This window comes from Eumetopias jubatus, unplaced genomic scaffold (genome assembly GCF_037043125.1).
Source record: "Eumetopias jubatus isolate StellerSeaLion01/CBP00866 unplaced genomic scaffold, mEumJub1_p1.0 scaffold_3, whole genome shotgun sequence".
In the NCBI taxonomy this organism is placed as follows: Eukaryota; Metazoa; Chordata; class Mammalia; order Carnivora; family Otariidae; genus Eumetopias; species Eumetopias jubatus.
In genome coordinates, this window is record NW_028274809.1 from 109108975 (window position 1) to 109122267 (window position 13293).

Consider the following 13293-nt stretch of genomic DNA (forward strand, 5'->3'; position numbering starts at 1 on the left):
TAAGGGTGGAATCGTACAAGATGATGGCAGAGAAGTAGACAGGGCAGGACATTGGAGGTCTGGTAGGACTTGGTAATGTTAGATTTTTGCAGTGGAGTAAGCAGGACACTAACACAGACTGCTTTCTATTTTTAAAGATCCCTCTGATCACCTCATAAGGCATAAAGGAGTCTGGGGATTGGTGGTAAGTAAGAAGGACACTGTAAGACCAGTTGCAGAGGATTGGGGATCTTGTTTGCAGGAAAAGTCCACAGACCTGTTGAGCCCACAGGCATGGGAGGGGAGGAAAGAGAAATGGAGGGAAATAAAGGTAACCCCAGACTAAGGACTTGAGACACTGTATGGATGGTGATGGAGTTAACAAAGATGGGGAAAAATAAAAAAGCAGCAAGTTGTGGGGGGGGGAGGGGGTTAAAATAAAAAAATCACATTTTTGAGTATGTTAAGTGTAGAGCATCTGTCAAACAATGAATGGAGAGAAAGTACAGGTCCACACAGCCTTTTCTGCAATTCAAAAATCTACAATACTCAGAAAACAAAAGATGCTTCATAACTCATTCTGCGAATTATGTCAGTGAATGTCAGCGAATTCTGACATGATATGAAATGAAGCAATTTACACATTTTTATCCCACTTAGGATGAATATTCACATATCTTGCTGCAGAAATATCAATGTTTGATTACGGGCTGCAGCAATTGGTCCTGCTGGAGGTAATGCCTCTCTGCAATTTAAAAATTCTGGATTCCAAGACACACCTGGGGCCAAGTTTAGAGTAAGGAAATATTCACCTGAATGTAGCTAGAAATATAAGTCTAGAGCTCAAGGGAGAGGCTGGGGGCTCAGGGCTAAAGATACAAATTAGAGGACCATCAGCACAAAGATGGTATTTAGATCTTTGAGACCAGACTTGGGAGAGACCATAAATAAAGAAAAGGCAGAGGATGAGCCCTGGGGTGTGCTGTCATTTAGAGGTCATGCAGAAGTGATACAGACTTTTACCCCAGTTTTACAGAAGTGGACACCCAGGCTCATGGAGGGGAAGTGGTTTGCAGAAGGTGACATTCTTATTAAGCAACCAACCCTCATTAGCAGGCTCCAAGTTCCGGATCCTACCCCTGACCTGGGGAATGTTGAGAGGTTGTCATTGGGATACAGATGGTGGCACTGAAACCCAGCAAAGTTAATTGTCCCCTATGGGCTGATCCCACTGCCTCTGAGCATAGTAGCTCCAAGTTCTAAATTCTGAAATGACTCCGCATCTGCACAATCTTAGGTATGGCACCCCCTGCCACCGAAACATAGCGCATTCCCTCCTTCCTTTTGGGTATCATGCATCTCATGGAGTTGTAATTAGCTACGTATTTCTTGTTACTCCCACCCATTGTGAGCTACTTGAAGGCTGACATTGTATCTTAATCATTTTTGCATTTCTTCATGTCAGGCACTTAGTGAGAACTCAGTAAATATGTGTTGAAGTGTCCTGAAATCCAACAATATTAAAATAAATGTAGGGATTCCCTGGACCATATCAGAGAAGTCTGTGGCATAAACAGGAATAAGCACAAATGAAACTGACCCCTGCTGAGGCTTCCCTTCCCCAAGTGTTATTAAATGAGCCAAAGACAGCTTCTGTATCTTGGCCTCTATATTGTTTACTTCCTCACAGCAGGCTGGGACCTGTTCTCTCAAAAGCCCATCAGAGCCAAACTCAAATTTTTATACATCCAATTGTTTTAAACATGATCCAAGTGAGCAGATTTTTAGCACTTCAGAGCCTGCCTGCTTTGCACACTCTGCAAAATGGTACCCAACTTCTGCTAGTCAGAGATAAGATAAACTCCAGAGCTGTAAAAACTCCAGCTGCTACTGCCTTTGCAACTCTGATTTATCAGACTTCTGAGCAGCACCAGACACATAAGCCCCTCTTTGACCTCTCTCTCTCCCAGGACTTCTTATGCCCCTTCCTCTCTGGGTGGTGGCCCTGAACCATACATAGCCTTTGGGTGGTCTCATGCTACCAGGGACTTCTTCAAATGACAACCTGTCAAGGTGTCTTCCAAATCAAACTTGTGCTACTGCCAAATTGTGGTCATATCTTTCTCCATGATCAGCCCCCAAATCCTTCAAATCCCCTACACGAAGCCTGCCAGGTGCCCCAGTCTCCTTCCCTTCACAGAAACTGTCACCAGAAACTCTGCTGGGGCCAGAAGCTAACGCTGATGCAGGGAGAAGCTCTCATAGCACCTATTTTCCAAGAGTTCCTTGTGACTTTTGAACACCCCAAAAATTATTATATTCACTCCACAGATGAGAATTATGTAGTTATGTCTGATGCAAATATTTTGAGTACCTGCCACAGGCCAAGCTCTGACCTCAGGCCTTGATGAGCCCCAGCCCAATAGGGGAGACTGACATTAAACAAATGCTTTCAATGAGTGATGCTTGGATCCTAATGGATGAAATATTCAAAAAATAGGATGTCTGAACAGAATTTTAGAGTAGCAAGTATGTGCCATACAGACATGACAGTGAAAGGTGGTCCAGTGTGTGCCCAGGTGCAGTCTGGCAGGTTTGGGAAGCTCTGGATGGTTTTGATTAGCTAAAGTAGGACACAGGATGGGAGTGTGTGGTGAGAATGCCATGCATGACAGCCCCCAAGTCATGGAGAAGAGTACCATCCAGGTCTGAAACTGGAGCTTCTGAAAGTCTCCAGCACGGAAAATAAAGACTAGATATGTGTTGAAGTCTGGGGAATGATGTGGTTGGTCAGTACTTCAGAAGACTCCCTCTGGGACCCCATTTGCATGGTGATGTCATGTCTACCATCTCTCCAAGACCTGGGGCCTCTGTGACTTGCCCAGGCCCTGGTAAAGGAACAGGTCAGATTTCTGCAGCCCTAGGATGCTCTGCAGTGGCCACCCTCTGACTCCTGCTCAGTGCATGACCAGGCTATGGGGTGGTTTAAAATAATCCAGCCTTGGACACTCTCACTGCTGCTGGAGAAAGGAAGGACAGACCAGAGTAGATGAGCTTGGGGAGCCCCCAGATCCCAGCTGTGCAAGCATGACCCAATTTTCAAGGCAGGTAATTTCCATTAAAGGTGGCTTCCTGGCGTTCAGGGACCAATGCTTGACCTACTTCTCTTTCAACCCCTCCCACAAAATGGGAATATTTTAGTAGAGAAACTTCCACTCTTCCCATGATTTTATTAAAACAATTAGCTGCTGCACATCTGCCTCTGCCTCTCTCAGGTCCTTGGCCTTTGGGGGCTACTTCTGTGCCCTGTCCTGACTGATACAAAGGCCAAGTCACCCAACCAGTCATGGGTCACTTTTCTGGGCTAGCCTTCCCATAGTTAACAGCCACCCCACTCTGATCTAAGTAAGGATGTGACTGGAGGGAGGGAGGGTGGGAGGGAGGGAGGGAGGGAGGAAGTTGGGTATCATAGTAATCAAGATAAACAGAGGTCATGCAGGGACATTATCCTCACATCTACTGCCCACATCCCCAGCAAAGCTCCAAAAGAACCCCTCAAACTGAGTACACCACTAGAGAGACAGCCTGGTACCTGAATGCCTGGCTAGAGGCTCAGTGAGATAGCTTCAGGGCACCTCCAGGGCTAGCCCCAGAAGAACTCAGTCACAGGGAACCAGTTCTGGGAAGACTTGATGAGTACCCCAAGTCTAGGGGCTGAATGTGGACATGGAAACCAGCACTGACTTCTCATTTGAATATTTCTGAAGCAAGATACTTGCTGAAGCATATAATGATGGGGGGGACTGAGGAATCTGAAGAAAGCATGCAGAGATGCATACCACCCCAGGTTTCTGTGCTCCTGGGGAGGATGAGAAGAGGACCTGGTAGTTCCCAGATTTCGTGTGGGAGAATCTCAGGAGTTAGGGGAGGAGGAGGGAAGAGCCATGGGGAATCCCAGGTATGTGATGGCTCATGCAGGTGACACCCTAGCTAGGGACGGTTTGGGATTCGGACCCTGACAGGACTGAAGGGAAACATGGCTGTCCTCTCCTAGGGAGTCCCCAAGATGGAAAGGGCTAAGGAAAAGCAGATACCCTTCTAAGAAATTCCACACACCACACACAAAACCCACCACAGCTGTAGAGCCCACAAGCAGAAGATGAAACCAGATCATCCAGGGCCAGCCTGGGATCAGTCCTCACCAACAGGTGCCCCATCCTGTGAGAGTACTCTGGCCATCTCTCTTGTTGTAACAAATGGATCACTTGTATTTCAGCATGGTTGGCAAATAAGGTACCATCTAGTCCTTTGTTCTATGTTTAGATAAGGCACAGACTTGGAAGATAGCAAACCCCCAAAGCAAAAGACAGGCATACTTACTGTCCAGTAAAATCAAGAGAACATCTTTCTCTGGAGCAGAAGGCAGGCACACTTACTGCCCATTATAGATTTGGATTCCTTAAGCTCAGGATTCCATGGTGTACATGGGTGTTATCTGGTTCTCCTGCCCTTGTCCTGTGAGAACTGGGGTTCAGAGAACAAGCACATAATGCTGATATGCTGGTTATTGCCATTGTGGTGAGTGATAAACTGTCCTTTATCTCTGAACCAGGAGTCTCATGTCTTTTACTGGCATCCACGAAACTGACAAACTGGCATGTTAGCTTGTCATTTAAAGGACAAAAACTCAAATCTTCACATTTCTTGACACTAATCCCTTCCCAACCCAAAGGTATTAACGAGAGGAGGAGTCATCCCAGAATTGGACACCTCTATGCAGCGATGGAAGGAGAAGAGAATCAAGTGAGCAAAACTCCCCCACTCACCCCAGCCCTGTACTCAGGCCTGGCGACTCTGGGAGGAGGAGGGAGGTGGGCACTGAGATCAGGCTCAGACTGGAGATGTAAACTGCTCTCACACTATTGTAAATCATGGCAGTGACCAGAAATCTAAAAGGTCCACTCGAACTGTCACTAGGAGCTAGAAAAGGGGGGGGGCTTATAGGTGCTTGGCTGAAGGGAGTGATGGAAAGGGGAAGAATCTGCTCCTGTTGATACTCTGCTGAGCTGAAGTGTCACATTCACAGCCTTGTCAAAACCCAGACCACATCTTTCACTCCTAAAGAAGTCCCAAAGATCCACTAGGTTTTCCATGTGCCCTCCTCACAGCCATGTTCTAGAACAGCCCCTGATACTCAGCCTCAGCTGTGTTCTTTGCCCCTCTCCCTCCACCTTGGTAACCCCTCCACTCTGCCATTTCTTCTTGAAGCCCCCTGCATGATAGAGCCCTTCAGCCTCCCTCCCTGGGGAGTTAATGCCCCCTAGAGGGCAGCCTTCATCCAACACCAGGAGCTGTTTTTTCCATACCCTATCCTTGGGCCCTGGTGTGGGATAATTCTGAGGTGTGTCTTCTGCACTGGCTCCCAAACTTCCCCAGTGGGAACAAATCCAAGTGCCCACGGTGCTAACCTGCTCAATAACCAAGGCTTCCTTCCTTTCCTGGTCTCACCTCCCCACTTCCTACTAGTGTTGCTTGGGTTCACCTCCCAAAGAAACAAATGTTCACCTCAGGGTATGCTTTTTTGGAACCCAAACAAAAGCAATCTGTCCCTTCTGATCCCACCTAAACACAACATGAGAGATACTGCTTCATCTGCCCTATGAACCCTGATGTTCCCCACTTCCTTGTTTCCACAAGCAGCCCACACTCACTCTCCCTCCTACCCCACAGCCTCTGTAGACAGGTGAAGAAACTGAGGAACAGAAAGATTTAATGACTGTATAAAGTCAGAAACAGGCTCTCTGTGTCAGTCAGAGCCACCACCACTGAACTACCATCTGCCCTCCCCTCACCACATGGGCAGAAAGATTAGCTGGGATTTCTAGGACCTGGGTATATTTCTCTCTCCTTGGCCCATCCTTACAGAGGAAACTTCTCATGTATCATGTCCAGGGCTGCAGTGGCATCCGCCTTTCCTGCTCACTATGGCAACCCATTATTATGCCCAGCTGGCATTTAAGAGCACAAATCAAGACTCAGGTGAGATATTTTCCCCCTCCTATCACCCCTGGCACCTTATAAATCTCTCATTTAATTTGTTTTTAACTTGAATTTCACTTTGTTGTTTTCAGCCTTTTTCCATAACCTCTGAGATTCCACTGAACTCCTTCCTTTATTCTCACTGGTGTTCATGCTCCCTCCCAATTTAATATTCTCTTTGAATTTAATTAGCATGTTATTTATCCAAATCATTACAAAAGCTGACAGGAGAGCCCAAGGTGAATGTTGCTAGCTCCCACCTCTCCCCTCACCCAGCGCACACACATCAGATGCATGACTGCCTCACATACATTGCACTCCCAACTGTTCCAGGCAAAATAATCAGATTGTCTGCAGTGCATTCCTGCTCCACTTCTGCACATATAGTTTAACCTCTCTGAACCTCAAGCTTTTCATCAGTGAAACAAGGACAATGGTAGCTACTCCTCAGCATTTTGTGTGTGTGTGTGTGTGTGTGTGTGTGTGTGTGTGTGTAGGAGAGGTGGGGGATGGGATGAAAAAGCAAGTAGCCTGGAACCTGACGCAGAGTGGATACTCAATAAAACTTGACTCCTTCTCCCCACCCCTCTGAATCAAGAACAAAGGTGCACTGTGGGCCTGAGAATGTCTTTTCACATCTGGTACAGTAAACATGGTAGTAAAGGAGATTATTGGAAGGGATGTAATTTTGTCACAATTGTAGCCTTGTGAACATTCATTTCCAGGTATCAGGTATGAAGTAAACCCTGAGCAGGCACACATAGAGAAACATGCAGTTCTTGGGGGTAATTTCTAAAATGGAAAGTTCTTTTTTTTTAAGATTCTATTTATTTATTTGTCAGAAAGAGATGAGAGAGTGCACAAGCAGGGGAAGCAGCAGGCAGAGGGACAAGCAGACTCCCCACTGAGCAAGGAGCCTGATGTGGGACTCAATCCCAGGACCCTGAGCCAAAGGCAGACTCTTAACCGACTGAGCCACTCAGGCATCCCTAAAATGGAAATTTCTAACTGGTTCTCCATGAAAGAGCTTATCTGGTTTTGCTTAATGAGGTATCCCCAGCAGCTGCACAAGGCCTGGCACACACTGGGTGTGGCACTGACTGCCAGTGAATCAATATATACAACTCTCTTCTGCTTTAATAATAGAACCTCTGAATTTCAGCTTGACCCCTGCTCCCCTTGCAGTTAGCTGTGGCCATGTAACCAAGTTCTGGCCAGTGTTACAATGCAACTTTCAAGTTAGGTCTTGAAAAGAATTTGCCTTCCCCTTTCCCACCTTTTCCACTAGCGAGAATGTGGACATGGGGAAAGGAGCTGGACTATACAATGGAAGCTCCCTATTGAAGGTATTAGAGCAAAAAGGGAGGAGTCTGGATCCGACATTGTGGGTGTCGGAGGGTGCAAACTAGCCTGCTCCATGGACATAAGACTCACAGAATACCAAAAGTCAAATAGCAGACATAAATCAAACCTGTTCAATAATAAACTACATACACATTAATAAAACAATCCAATCAAAAAGGCACTGAACTAGGGGAATTCTACCAAACATTTAAAGAACAGTTAATACCTATTCTTCTCAAACTATTTCAAAAAATGGAAATGGAAGGAAAACTTCCAAATTCATTCTATGTGGCCAGGATTACCCTGATACCAAGACCAGATAGACACCACAAAAAAAAAATATAATAAAATAAACAAAGGAGGGGGGAATACAGGTCAATATCTCTGATAAACATAGATGCAAAAATGAAGGGGGGAAATCAGAGGGGGAGAAGAACAATGAGAGACTATGGACTCTGAGAAACAAACTGAGGGTTCTAGAGGGGAGGGGGGTGGGGGGATGGGTTAGCCTGGTGATGGGTATTAAAGAAGGCACGTACTGCATGGAGCCCTGAGTGTTATACACAAACAATGAATCATGGAACACTACATCAAGAACTAATGATGTAATGTATGGTGATTAACATAACATAATAATAAAAAAATCTTCAATAAAATACTAGCAAACAGAATCCAACAATCCATTAAAAGAATCATTTACCATGATCAAGTGAGATTTATTCCCAGTATGCAAGTGTGGTTCAATATTTGCAAATCAATCATCATGATTGATTTCATCAACAAGAGAAGGTTAAAAACCATATGATCATTTCAATAGACACAGAGAAAGCATTTGAAAAAGTACAACATCCATTCATGATAAAAGCCCTCAATAAAATAGGTTTAGAGGGAACATATCTCAACATAATAAAGGTCAAATATGGAACAGCATGCTCAATGGGAAAAAGCTGAGAACCTTTCCCCAAGGTCAGGAACAAGAATGTCCACTCTCACCACTTTTATTCAACATAGTGCTGGAAGTCCAAGCCACAATAGTCAGATGACAAAAAGAAATAAAAGGCATCCAAATTGGTAAGGAAGAAATAAAACTTTCTCTATTTGCAGATCCCATTAGATTCTGTATAGAAAGCCCTAAAGACTCTACCAAAAATTACTAGAACTGATAAATGAATTCAGTAAAGTCACAGGATACAAAATCAATGTGCAGAAATCTGTTGCACTTCTATACACTAATAGTGAAGCAGCAGAAATTAAAATTAAGAAAACAATCCCATTTGCAATCACATCAAAAATAATAAGATACCTAGGAATATACCTAACCAAAGAGGTGAAAGACCTGTACTCTGAAAACTATAAAACACTGATGAAAGAAATTGAAGATGACACAAAGAAGTGGAAAGACATTCCACGCTCATGGATTGGAAGAACAAATACTGTTAAAATGTTTATACTATCCAAATCAATCTACATATTTAATGCAATCCCTATCAAAATACCAAAGGCATTTTTCACAGAATTAGAACAAAAAGTTCTAAAATTTATATAGCACTACAAAGCCCCTACATTGCCAAAGGAATGCCGAAAAAGCAAAACAAAGCTAGAGGTATCACAATTCCAGACTTCAAGTTACATTACAAAGCTGTAATAATCAAAACAGTATGGTACTGGCACAAAAATAGACACATAAATCAATAGAACAAAATAGAGAACCCAGAAATAAACCCACAATTATATGTTCAATTAATCTTTGACAAACCAGGAAAGAATATCCACTGGGAAAAAATCTCTCCAACAAATGGTGTTGGGAAAACTGGACAGCAACATGCAAAAGAATAAAAGTGGACCATTCTTATACAATACACAAAAATAAATTCAAAATGGATGAAAGATCTAAATTTGAAAGAGGAAATCATCAAAACCCTAGAGGAGAACATAGGCAGTAACCTCTTTGACATCAGCCATAGTAACTTCTTAATAGATATGTTCCCTGAGGCAAGGGAAAAAAAACAAAAATGAACTATTTGGACTTCATCAAAATAAAGCTTCTGCACAGCAAAGAAAACAGTCAACAAAACTAAAAGGCAACCTATGGAATGGGAGAAGATATTTGCAAATGACATATCTGATAAAGGGTTAGTTTCCAAAATATATAAAGAGCTTGTCAAACTCAACACCCAAAAAACAAATAAGCCAATTTTTAAAAAATGGGCAGAAGACATGAATAGACATTTTTTCCAAAGAAGACATTCAGATGGTTAACAGACACATGAAAAACAAACATGAAAACAGAGAGATGGAAAAGACACATGCTCAACATCACTCATCATCAGGGAAATACAAATCAAAACCACAATGAGATATCACCTCACACCTATCAGAATGGCTAAAATCAACAACACAAGAAACAACAAGTGATGGTGAGATGTGGAGAAAGGGGAACCCTCTTACTGTTGGTGGGAATGCAAATTGGCACAGCCACTCTGGAAAACAGTATGGAGGTTCTTTAAAAAGTTAAAAATAGAACTACCTTACAATCCAGTAATTACAATACTAGGTATTTATCCAAAGGATACAAAAATACTAATTCAAAGAGATATGTGCACCCCAGTGTTTATAGCAGCATTATCAACAATAGCTAAATTATGGAAAGAGCCCAAATGTCCATTGACTGATGAATGGATAAAGAAGATGTGGTATATGTGTGTGTGTGTGTGTATATATATATATATATATATATATATATATATATATATTGCAGATGTTGAACCAACCTTGCAGCCCAGGGATAAATCCCACTTGGTCGTGGTGAATAATCCTTTTAATGCACTGTTGGATCCTACTGGCTAGTATTTTGGTGAGAACTTTTGTATCCATGTTCATCAAGGATATTGGTCTGTAATTCTCCTTTTTGATGGGGTTTTTGTCTGGTTTTGGGATCAGGGGATGGGGGTGGAGGGATGGGTTAGCCTGGTGATGGGTATTAAAGAGGGCACATACTGAATTGAGCACTGGGTGTTATACTCAAACAATGAATCATGGAACACTACATCAAAAACTAATGATGTAATGTATGGTGATTAACATAACAATAAAAATTATTAAAAATAAAAAAAAACTAATGATGTAATGTATGGTGATTAACATAATAAAAAAAAGAAGGGCACTTGTTATGATGAGCACCAGGTGTTGTATGTGGGTGATGAATCACTAAATTCTACATAAGAAACTAGTGTGCACTGTATGTTAACTAACTGGAATTTAAATAAAAACTTGGAAAAATAAAACAAACACAAACAAACAGAAGGCAGTGAACTAGTCTGCCAAGTCTTCCGTAAAAAAAATACCAGACTATGTGGTAAACAGCAGACATTTATTTTCTCATATTTGTGAAGGATGCAAGTCCACAATCAAAGTGACAGAAAATTCATTTTCTGGTGAAAGTTCTCTTCCTGGCTTGCAGATGGATGCCTTCTCACTGTGTCCTCACCTGGCCTCTTGTCTGTGTGCATGGAGGGAGACAAAGACAGAGATAGATCTGGTGTCACTTTCTTTTTTTTATAGGGACACAAAAGTTTTGGGATTAGGGCCCCACCCTTATGATCTCATTTAACCTTAGTTATCTCCGCAAAGTCCCTTTCTCTAAGTACAATCACGTTGGGGGTTAGGGTTTCAATACATGAATTCAAGGGGCACAAATTCAGTACATGACAACATTCACTGGAAATTGCAAAGGGTCCACTCTAGCTAAAACAATATTGAAAAAGTACAAACTTGAAAGACTCACACTTCCTGATTTCAAAACTTACTATAATAGTCAAGACAGTATGTTTCAGGCACAAGGATAAAACATATAGATCAGTGGAATAGAATTAAGAATCCATAAATAAACCTTCACATTTATAGTGAACTGATTTTCAACAAAGATGCCAAGACAGTTCAATTGGGAAAGTACAATCTTTTTAACAAATGGCACTAGAAGGGCTGAATGCCCACATACAGAAGAATAAATGTGGATCCCTTCCTTTCATCCTATATAAAAATCAAAATCTATCATAAACCTAAGTATAGAAGTTAGAACTATAAAACTCTTAAAAGAATACACAGGTTTAGTAAGTCTTCATAACCTTGGATTAAGCAATGGTTTCTTAGAAGTGGCACAAAAAACACAAACAACAACAACATAAAATGGATGCACTGAAATTAAAAATGTTGTGATGCAAATGCTATCATCAAGAAAGTAAAGAAGAAGAAGATAGAAGGAGAGGAAGAATGAAGGGGAGTAAGTCAGAGGGGGAGAAGAACCAGGAGAGATGATGGACTCTGAAAAACAAACTGAGGTTTCTGGAGGGGAGGAGGGTGGGGGGATGGGTTAGCCTGGTGATGGGTATTGAGGAGGGCACGTTCTGCATGGAGCACTGGGTGTTATGAACAAACAATGAATCATGGAACAGTACACCAAAACAAATTATGTAATATATGGTGATTAACATAACAATAAAAAAATTAAAAAAAAAAAGAAAGAAAGTAAAAAACAACCACAGGATGGAGGAAATATTTGTAAATCAAACATATCTGATTAGTATCCAGGGACTAGTATCCAGAATATATAAATAATTCTTACAACTGAATAATAAAAAAGACAACATAATATAAAAAAAGACAAAACATTTGAATACACATTTCTCTAAAGAAGATATACAAATGGCTAATACATACATGAAAATATGCTCAACATCATTAGTCATTAGAGAAATGAAAATCAAAACCATAGTGAGATATCACTTCGTACCCATTAGAACTGTTATATCCAAAAAGGTAGATAATAGCCAGTGTTGGTAAGGATCTGCAGAAATTAGAATCTTCATACATTGCTGCTAGGAATGTAAAATGGTACGGTTGCTTAGGAAAACAGGTTGGAATTTCCTTAAATAGTTAAACAGAGAGTTATTATATGACCCAACAATTCCACTCTTAGTTAAAAGGAATGAAAACATATACCACACAAAAACTTTTACATAAATGTTCATAATAGCCAAAAAATGGAAGCAACTCAAATGTCCATCAACTGTTCAATGAATAAATAAAATGTGATATAGCCATGTAGTAGAATATTATTTGGCAATAAAAAGGAATGATATATGATACAACATGTATGAATCTTGGAAACATTTTACTAAATGGAAAAAGCTGTCACATACACACACACAAAAACATATTTTATAATTCCATTTATACAGCAAGTCTAGAACAGGAAAATTTATATATACAGTAAGTAGACTAGTGGTTGCCTAGGGCTTGGGGGGTGAGGGGGTGGGGGAGAAAGAGAACTTCTTACAGAATGGCTGCTGTTGTTTCCTGCTGGGGCTGCCAAGTGAAGAGTGGGCCTTAGTCCCCCTTGTGCTGGCCTGGGGATGGATGGTATGCCTGGCAGTCTTTTCCCCCTGGAATTGATGCCAGAAGGCCTTTCCCCTGTTGACATCATCCGGACCAGACCAGTGCTATGAAAATGCATAAATAAGACTGGCGCTCAGATGGTGCTCTATCTTCATCAGAAGAGGTATGAGGTCTGTACATCAGATTCTGCTGTTGCCCTAAAGTGGGAGGGTACCGTCCGTGATTCCAGCAGGTGCAGCCCTGCCACCCAGTGAGGCTTCCAGACTATGGGCTGCAGATCCCCTGGTGACAGGGAGGTCAGAGATGCAGAGCCAGGCACACTGCGATGGTCATTACAGTCTCGAGGCAACAGAACAATCTAAGAATTCCAGACTTGGAGGGAATGAACCCCATGGTTCCTGTGAGATGACCTTGGGCTGTTGGGTTGGACACTGCCCTCCAACAGGTAGGTTCAGGCCACATCAGCCACATACTCTCCCAGTCTTCATCTTTCTTGCCCTCACATACAGAGCTCTGCATATTTGGGGTTTGGTTCTA